Below are 6,890 nucleotides of genomic sequence, written 5' to 3'. Positions count from 1 at the left end.
CCCCTCCAGCTGTTCACCCGGCTTCCAGGTGGGGGCGCTCTGGGCCTCCTACAATTCATGGCTCAGGGGCTCCTTACCCTGAGCTGGGGCTGTGGATGGGAGCCCAGGAACGCAGGGGCAGGCCCCAACCAGCTGCACAGGTCTTTGCTGGGGAGGAGAGCGCTAGGGAATCTACGTGTGTGAGGCAGCTGCTGGGCGCCCATGGAGTCAGCCTCCGGGTGTGCGGGGCTGCAGACCACAGCCAGGGGCCCTGGGAGGCTGGTGCACTCCGTTCGGCACTGAGTCTGGGCGGCCAAGCAACCGCTGGACGTGCCCTGCACTTGCCTTTCCTTCCCTCTCACAGAGCTCTCCCTGCTGGAACCCTTGGCAGTGTGCAAGCCACCGGCTCCTAAGCCCTCCCTAAAGACGCCTGGTACCTAGGTGCAAAGGCAAGGCAGGAGCGGAAATGAAGCCAGGAAGGCGCCAGTGGCGTCTCCCAGCCTCGCGCAGGAGGCTCCTTCCGGGCAGGAAGCCTAGCAGCGAGGCAAGTCTGGGCAAGGCTCGCCCAGGGCAGAGCAGCCTCGCGCCAGCAACTCTGCCAGATCGGGCCTCTGAGCCGAGCTGGAGCTCTGCCATCCTGGAGGCGCACTCGGCTCCAGCCAAGTAGGGCTTGAGCCAAACGAGGCTGGGCTGCCTCTTCTTCCCTCGAGGGGGCTCGCCTCCCCGCGAGCTGTTCACTCGGCTTCCAGGTGGGGGCGCTAGGCGACTCATGCAGGTCTTCGCTCAGGGGCTGCTTGCCCTGAGCTGGGGCTGTGGGCGGGAGCCCAGGCACCCAGGGGCAGGCCCCCACCAGCTGCACACGTCTCTGCTGGGGAGGAGAGCGCTAGGGAAGCTACGTGTGTGAGGCAGCTGCTGGGCGCCCAGGGAGTCAGCCTCCGGGTGTGCGGGGCTGCAGACCCCAGCCAGGGGCCCTGGGAGGCTGGTGCACTCCGTTCGGCACTGAGGCTGGGCGGCCAAGCAACCGCTGGAGGTGCCCTGCACTTGCCTTTCCTTCCCTCTCACAGAGCTCTCCCTGCTGGAACCCTTGGCAGTGTGCAAGACACCGGCCCCTAAGCCCTTCCAAAGGAAGCCAGGGGCCTAGGATCAAAGGCAAGGCAGGAGTGGAGCTGCGGTCAGGAAGGCACCAGTGGCGTTTCCAAGCCTCGCGCAGCCGGCTCCTTCCTGGGCACGAAGCCTAGAAGCGAGGAAAGTCTGGGCAAGGCTCGCCCAGGGAAGAGCAGCCTCGCGCCAGCAACTCTGCCAGATCGGGCCTCTGAGCAGAGCTGGAGCTCTGCCGTCCTGGAGGCGCACTCGGTTCCAGCAAAGTAGGGCTTGAGCCACACGACGCTGGGCTGCCTCTTCTTCCCTCGAGGAGGCTCGCCTCCCCGCCAGCTGTTCACTCGGCTTCCAGGTGGAAGCGCTCTGCGCGTCCTGCAGGTCCTGGCTCAGGGGTTGCTTGCCCTGAGCTGGGGCTGTGGGCGGGAGCCCAGACACGCAGGGCCAGGCCCCAACCAGCTGCACAGGTCTTTGCTGGGGAGGAGAGCGCTAGGGAAGCTACGTGTGTGAGGCAGCTGCTGGGCGCCCATGGAGTCAGCCTCCGGGTGTGCGGGGCTGCAGACCCCAGCCAGGGGCCCTGGGAGGCTGGTGCACTCCGTTCGGCACTGAGTCTGGGCGGCCAAGCAACCGCTGGAGGTGCCCTGCACTTGCCTTTCCTTCCCTCTCACAGAGCTCTCCCTGCTGGAACCCTTGGCAGTGTGCAAGCCACCGGCTCCTAAGCCCTCCCTAAGGAGGCCTGGGGCCTAGGTGCAAAGGCAAGGCAGGAGCGGAAATGAGACCAGGAAGGCACGAGTGGCGTCTCCCAGCCTCGCGCAGCAGGCTCCTTCCAGGCAGGAAGCCTAGCAGCGAGGCAAGTCTGGGCAAGGCTCGCCCAGGGCAGAGCAGCCTTCCGCCAGCAACTCTGCCTTATCGGGCCTCTGAGCAGAGCTGGAGCTCTGCCGTCCTGGAGGCGCACTCGGCTCCAGCCAAGTAGGGCTTGAGCCAAACGAGGCTGGGCTGCCTCTTCTTCCCTCGAGGGGGCTCGCCTCCCCGCCAGCTGTTCATTCGGCTTCCAGGTGGGGAGGCTCAGCGACTCGTGCAGGTCTTGGCTCAGGGGCTGCTTGCCCTGAGCTGGGGCAGTGGGCGGGAGCCCAGGCACGCAGGGGCAGGCCCCAACCAGCTGCACATGTCTCTGCTGGGGAGGAGAGCGTTAGGGATGCTACGTGTGTGAGGCAGCTGCTGGGCGCCCAGGGAGTCAGCCTCCGGGTGTGCGGGGCTGCAGACCCCAGCCAGGGGCCCTGGGAGCCTGGTGCACTCCGTTTGGCGCTGAGTCTGGGCGGCCAAGCAACCACTGAAGGAGCCCTGCACTAGCCCTTCCTTTCCCTGGCACAGAGCTCTTCCTCCTGGAGCCCTTGGCAGTGTGCAAGACACCGGCCCCAAAGCACTTCCAAAGGCAGCCAGGGGCCTAGGTTCAAAGGAAAGGCAGGAGCGTAGCTGAGGCCAGGAATGCGCCAGTGGCGAATCCCAGCCTCACGCAGCCTGCTCCTTCTTGGGCAGGAAGCCTAGCAGCGAGGCAAGTCTGGGCAAGGCTTGCCCAGGGCAGAGCAGCCTTGCGCCAGCAACTCTGCCAGATCGGGCCTCTGAGCAGAGGTGGAGCTCTGCCGACCTGGAGGCGCACTCGGCTCCAGCCAAGTAGGGCTTGAGCCAAAGGAGGCTGGGCTGCCTCTTCTTCCCTCGAGGGGGCTCGGCTCCCCGCCAGCTGTTCACCCGGCTTCCCGGTGGGGGCGCTCAACGACTGGTGCAGGTCTTTGCTCAGGGGCTGCTTGCCCTGAGCTGGGGCTGTGGGCAGGAGCCCAGGCACGCAGGGGCAGGCCCCAACCAGCTGCACACGTCTCTGCTGGGGAGGAGAGCGCTAGGGAAGCTACGTGTGTGAGGCAGCTGCTGGGCGCCCAGGGAGTCAGCCTCCGGGTGTGCGGGGCTGCAGACCCCAGCCAGGGGCCCTGGGAGGCTGGTGCACTCCGTTCGGCGCTAAGTCTGGGCGGCCAAGCAACCGCTGGAGGTGCCCTGCACTAGCCCTTCTTTCCCTGGCACAGAGCTTTTCGTCCTGGAGCCCTTGGCAGTGTGCAAGACACCGGCCCCTAAGCCCTTCCAAAGGAAGCCAGGGGCCTAGGTTCAAAGGCAACCAGGAGCGGAGCTGAGGCCAGGAAGGCACCAGTGGCGTCTCCCAGCCTCGCGCAGCCTGCTTCTTCCGGGCAGGAAGCCTAGCAGCGAGGCTAGTCTGGGAACGGCTCGCCCAGGGCAGAGCAGCCTCGCGCCAGCAACTCTGCCTTATCGGGCCTCTGAGCAGAGCTGGAGCTCTGCCATCCTGGAGGCGCACTCGTCTCCAGCCAAGTAGGGCTTGAGCCAAACGAGGCTGGGCTGCCTCTTCTTCCCTCGAGGGGGCTCGCCTCCCCGCCAGCTGTTCATTCGGCTTCCAGGTGGGGAGGCTCAGCGACTCGAGCAGGTCTTCGCTCAGGGGCTGCTTGCCCTGAGCTGGGGCTGTGGGCGGGAGCCCAGGCACTCAGGGGCAGGCCCCAACCAGCTGCACACGTCTCTGCTGGGGAGGAGATCGCTAGGGAAGCTACGTGTGTGAGGCAGCTGCTGGGCGCCCAGGGAGTCAGCCTCCGGGTGTGCGGGGCTGCAGACCCCAGCCAGGGGCCCTGGGAGCCTGGTGCACTCCGTTTGGCGCTGAGTCTGGGCGGCCAAGCAACCGCTGGAGGTGCCCTGCACTAGCCCTTCCTTTCCCTGGCACAGAGCTCTTCCTGCTTGAGCCCTTGGCAGTGTGCAAGACACCGGCCCCTAAGCCCTTCCAAAGGAAGCCAGTTGCCTAGGTTCAAAGGCAAGGCAGGAGCGGAGCTGCGGCCAGGAAGGCGCCAGTGGCGTTTCCAAGCCTCGCGCAGCCGGCTCCTTCCGGGCAGGAAACCTAGCAGCGAGGCTAGTCTGGGAAAGGCTCGCCCAGGGCAGAGCAGCCTCGCGCCAGCAACTCTGCCAGATCGGGCCTCTGAGCAGAGCTGCAGCTGTGCCGTCCTGGAGGCGCACTCGGCTCCAGCCAAGTAGGGCTTGAGCCAAACGAGGCTGGGCTGCCTCTTCTTCCCTCGAGGAGGCTCGCCTCCCCGCCAGCTGTTTACCCGGCTTCCAGGTGGGGGCGCTCTGGGCCTCCTGCAGGTCTTGGCTCAGGGGCTGCTTGTCCTGAGCTGGGGCTGTGGGCGGGTGCCCAGGCACGCAGGGGCAGGACCCAACCAGCCTCAAACGTCTCTGCTGGGGAGGAGAGCGCTAGGGAAGCTACGTGTGTGAGGCAGCTGCTGGGCGCCCAGGGAGTCAGCCTCCGGGTGTGCGGGGCTGCAAACAAGAGCCACGGGCCCTGGGAGGCTGGTGCACTCCGTGCGGCGCTGAGTCTGGGCGGCCAAGCAACCGCTGGAGGTGCCCTGCACTTGCCTTTCCTTCCCTCTCACAGAGCTCTCCCTGCTGGAACCCTTGGCAGTGTGCAAGCCACCGGCCCCTAAGCCCTCCCTAAGGACCTGGGGCCTAGGTACAAAGGCAAGGCAAGAGCAGAGCTGAGGCCAGGAAGGGGCCAATGGCATCTCCCAGCCTCGCGCAACCTGCTTCTTCCGGGCAGGAAGCCTAGCAGCGAGGAAAGTGTGGGCAAGTCTCGCCCAGGGCAGAGCAGCCTCGCGCCAGCAACTCTGCCAGATCGGGCCTCTGAGCAGAGGTGGAGCTCTGCCATCCTGGAGGCGCACTCGGCTCCAGCCAAGTAGGGCTTGAGCCAAACGAGGTTGGGCTGCCTCGTCTTCCCTCGAGGGACTCGCCTCCCCGCCAGCTGTTCATTCGGCTTCCAGGTGGGGAGGCTCAGCGACTCGTGCAGGTCTTCGCTCAGGGGCTGCTTGCCTTGAGCTGGGGCAGTGGGCGGGAGACCAGGCACTCAGGGGCAGGCCCCAACCAGCTGCACACGTCTCTGCTGGGGAGGAGAGCGCTAGGGAAGCTACGTGTTTGAGGCAGCTGCTGGGAGCCCAGGGAGTCAGCCTCCGGGTGTGCGGGGCTGCAGACAAGAGCCACGGTCCCTGGGAGGCTGGTGCACTCCTTTTGGCGCTGAGTCTGGTCGGCCAAGCAACCGCAGGAGGTGCCCTGCACTAGCCCTTCCTTTCCCTGGCACAGAGCTCTCCCTGCTGGAACCCTTGGCAGTGTGCAATCCACCGGCCCCTAAGCCCTCCCTAAGGACGCATGGGGCCTAGGTTCAATGGCAAGGAGCGAGGGGAGCTGAGGCCAGGAAGGCACCAGTGGCGTCTCCCAGCCTCGCGCAGCCTGCTTCTTCCGGGCAAGAAGCCTAGCAGCGAGGAAAGTCTGGGCAAGGCTCGCCCAGGGCAGAACAGCCTCGCGCCAGCAACTCTGCTTGATCGGGCCTCTGAGCAGAGCTGGAGCTCTGACGTCCTGGAGGCTCACTCGGCTCCAGCCAAATAGGGCTTGAGCCAAACGAGGCCGGGCTGCCTCTTCTTCCCTCGAAGGGGCTCGGCTCCCCGCCAGCTGTTCACTCGGCTTCCAGGTGGGGGCGCTCAGCGACTCATGCAAGTCTTCGCTCAGGGGCTGCTTGGCTGAGCTGGGGATGTGGGCGGGAGCCCAGGCACCCAGGGGCAGGCCCCCACCAGCTGCACACGTCTCTGCTGGGGAGGAGAGCGCTAGGGAAGCTACGTGTGTGAGGCAGCTGCTGGGCGCCCAGGGAGTCAGCCTCCGGGTGTGCGGGGCTGCAGACCCCAGCCAGGGGCCCTGGGAGCCTGGTGCACACCGTGCAGCACTGAGTCTGTGCGGCCAAGCAACCTCTGGCGGAGCCCTGCACTAGCCCTTCCTTTCCCTGGCACAGAGTTCTTCCTGCTGAAGCCCTTGGCAGTGTGCAAGCCACCGGCCGGTAAGCCCTCCCAAAGGATGCCTGGGGCCTAGGTGCAAAGGCAAGGAGCGAGGGTAGCTGAGGCCAGGAAGGCACCAGTGGCGTCTCCCAGCCTCGCGCAGCCTGCTTCTTCCGGGCAACAAGCCTAGCAGCCAGGAAAGTCTGGGCAAGGCTCGCCCAGGGCAGAGCAGCCTCGGGCCAGCAACTCTGCCAGATCGAGCCTCTGAGCAGAGCTGGAGCTCTGCCGTCCTGGAGGCACACTCGGCTCCAGCCAAGTAGGGCTTGAACCAAACGAGGCTGGGCTGCCTCTTTTCCCTCGAGGAGGCTCGCCTCCCCGCCAGCTGTTCACTCGGCTTCCAGTTGGAAGCGCTCTGCGCGTCCTGCAGGTCCTGGCTCAGGGGCTGCTTGCCCTGAGCTGGGGCTGTGGGTGGGAGCCCAGACACGCAGGGCCAGGCCCCAACCAGCTGCACACGTCTCTGCTGGGGAGGAGAGCGCTAGGGAAGCTACGTGTGTGAGGCAGCTGCTGGGCGCCCAGGGAGTCAGCCTCCGGGTGTGCGGGGCTGCAGACCCCAGCCAGGGGCCCTGGGAGCCTGGTGCACTCCGTTTGGCGCTGAGTCTGGGCGGCCAAGCAACCGCTGGAGGTGCCCTGCACTAGCCCTTCCTTTCCCTGGCACAGAGCTCTTCCTGCTTGAGCCCTTGGCAGTGTGCAAGACACCGGCCCCTAAGCCCTTCCAAAGGAAGCCAGGGGCCTAGGTTCAAAGGCAAGGCAGGAGCGGAGCTGCGGCCAGGAAGGCGCCAGTGGCGTTTCCAAGCCTCGCGCAGCCGGCTCCTTCCGGGCAGGAAACCTAGCAGCGAGGCTAGTCTGGGAAAGGCTCGCCCAGGGCAGAGCAGCCTCGCGCCAGCAACTCTGCCAGATCGGGCC

The sequence above is a fragment of the Ovis canadensis genome, chromosome 25, assembly GCF_042477335.2.
Source record: "Ovis canadensis isolate MfBH-ARS-UI-01 breed Bighorn chromosome 25, ARS-UI_OviCan_v2, whole genome shotgun sequence".
NCBI classification, from domain to species: Eukaryota; Metazoa; Chordata; class Mammalia; order Artiodactyla; family Bovidae; genus Ovis; species Ovis canadensis.
This window is presented reverse-complemented; position numbering follows the sequence as displayed.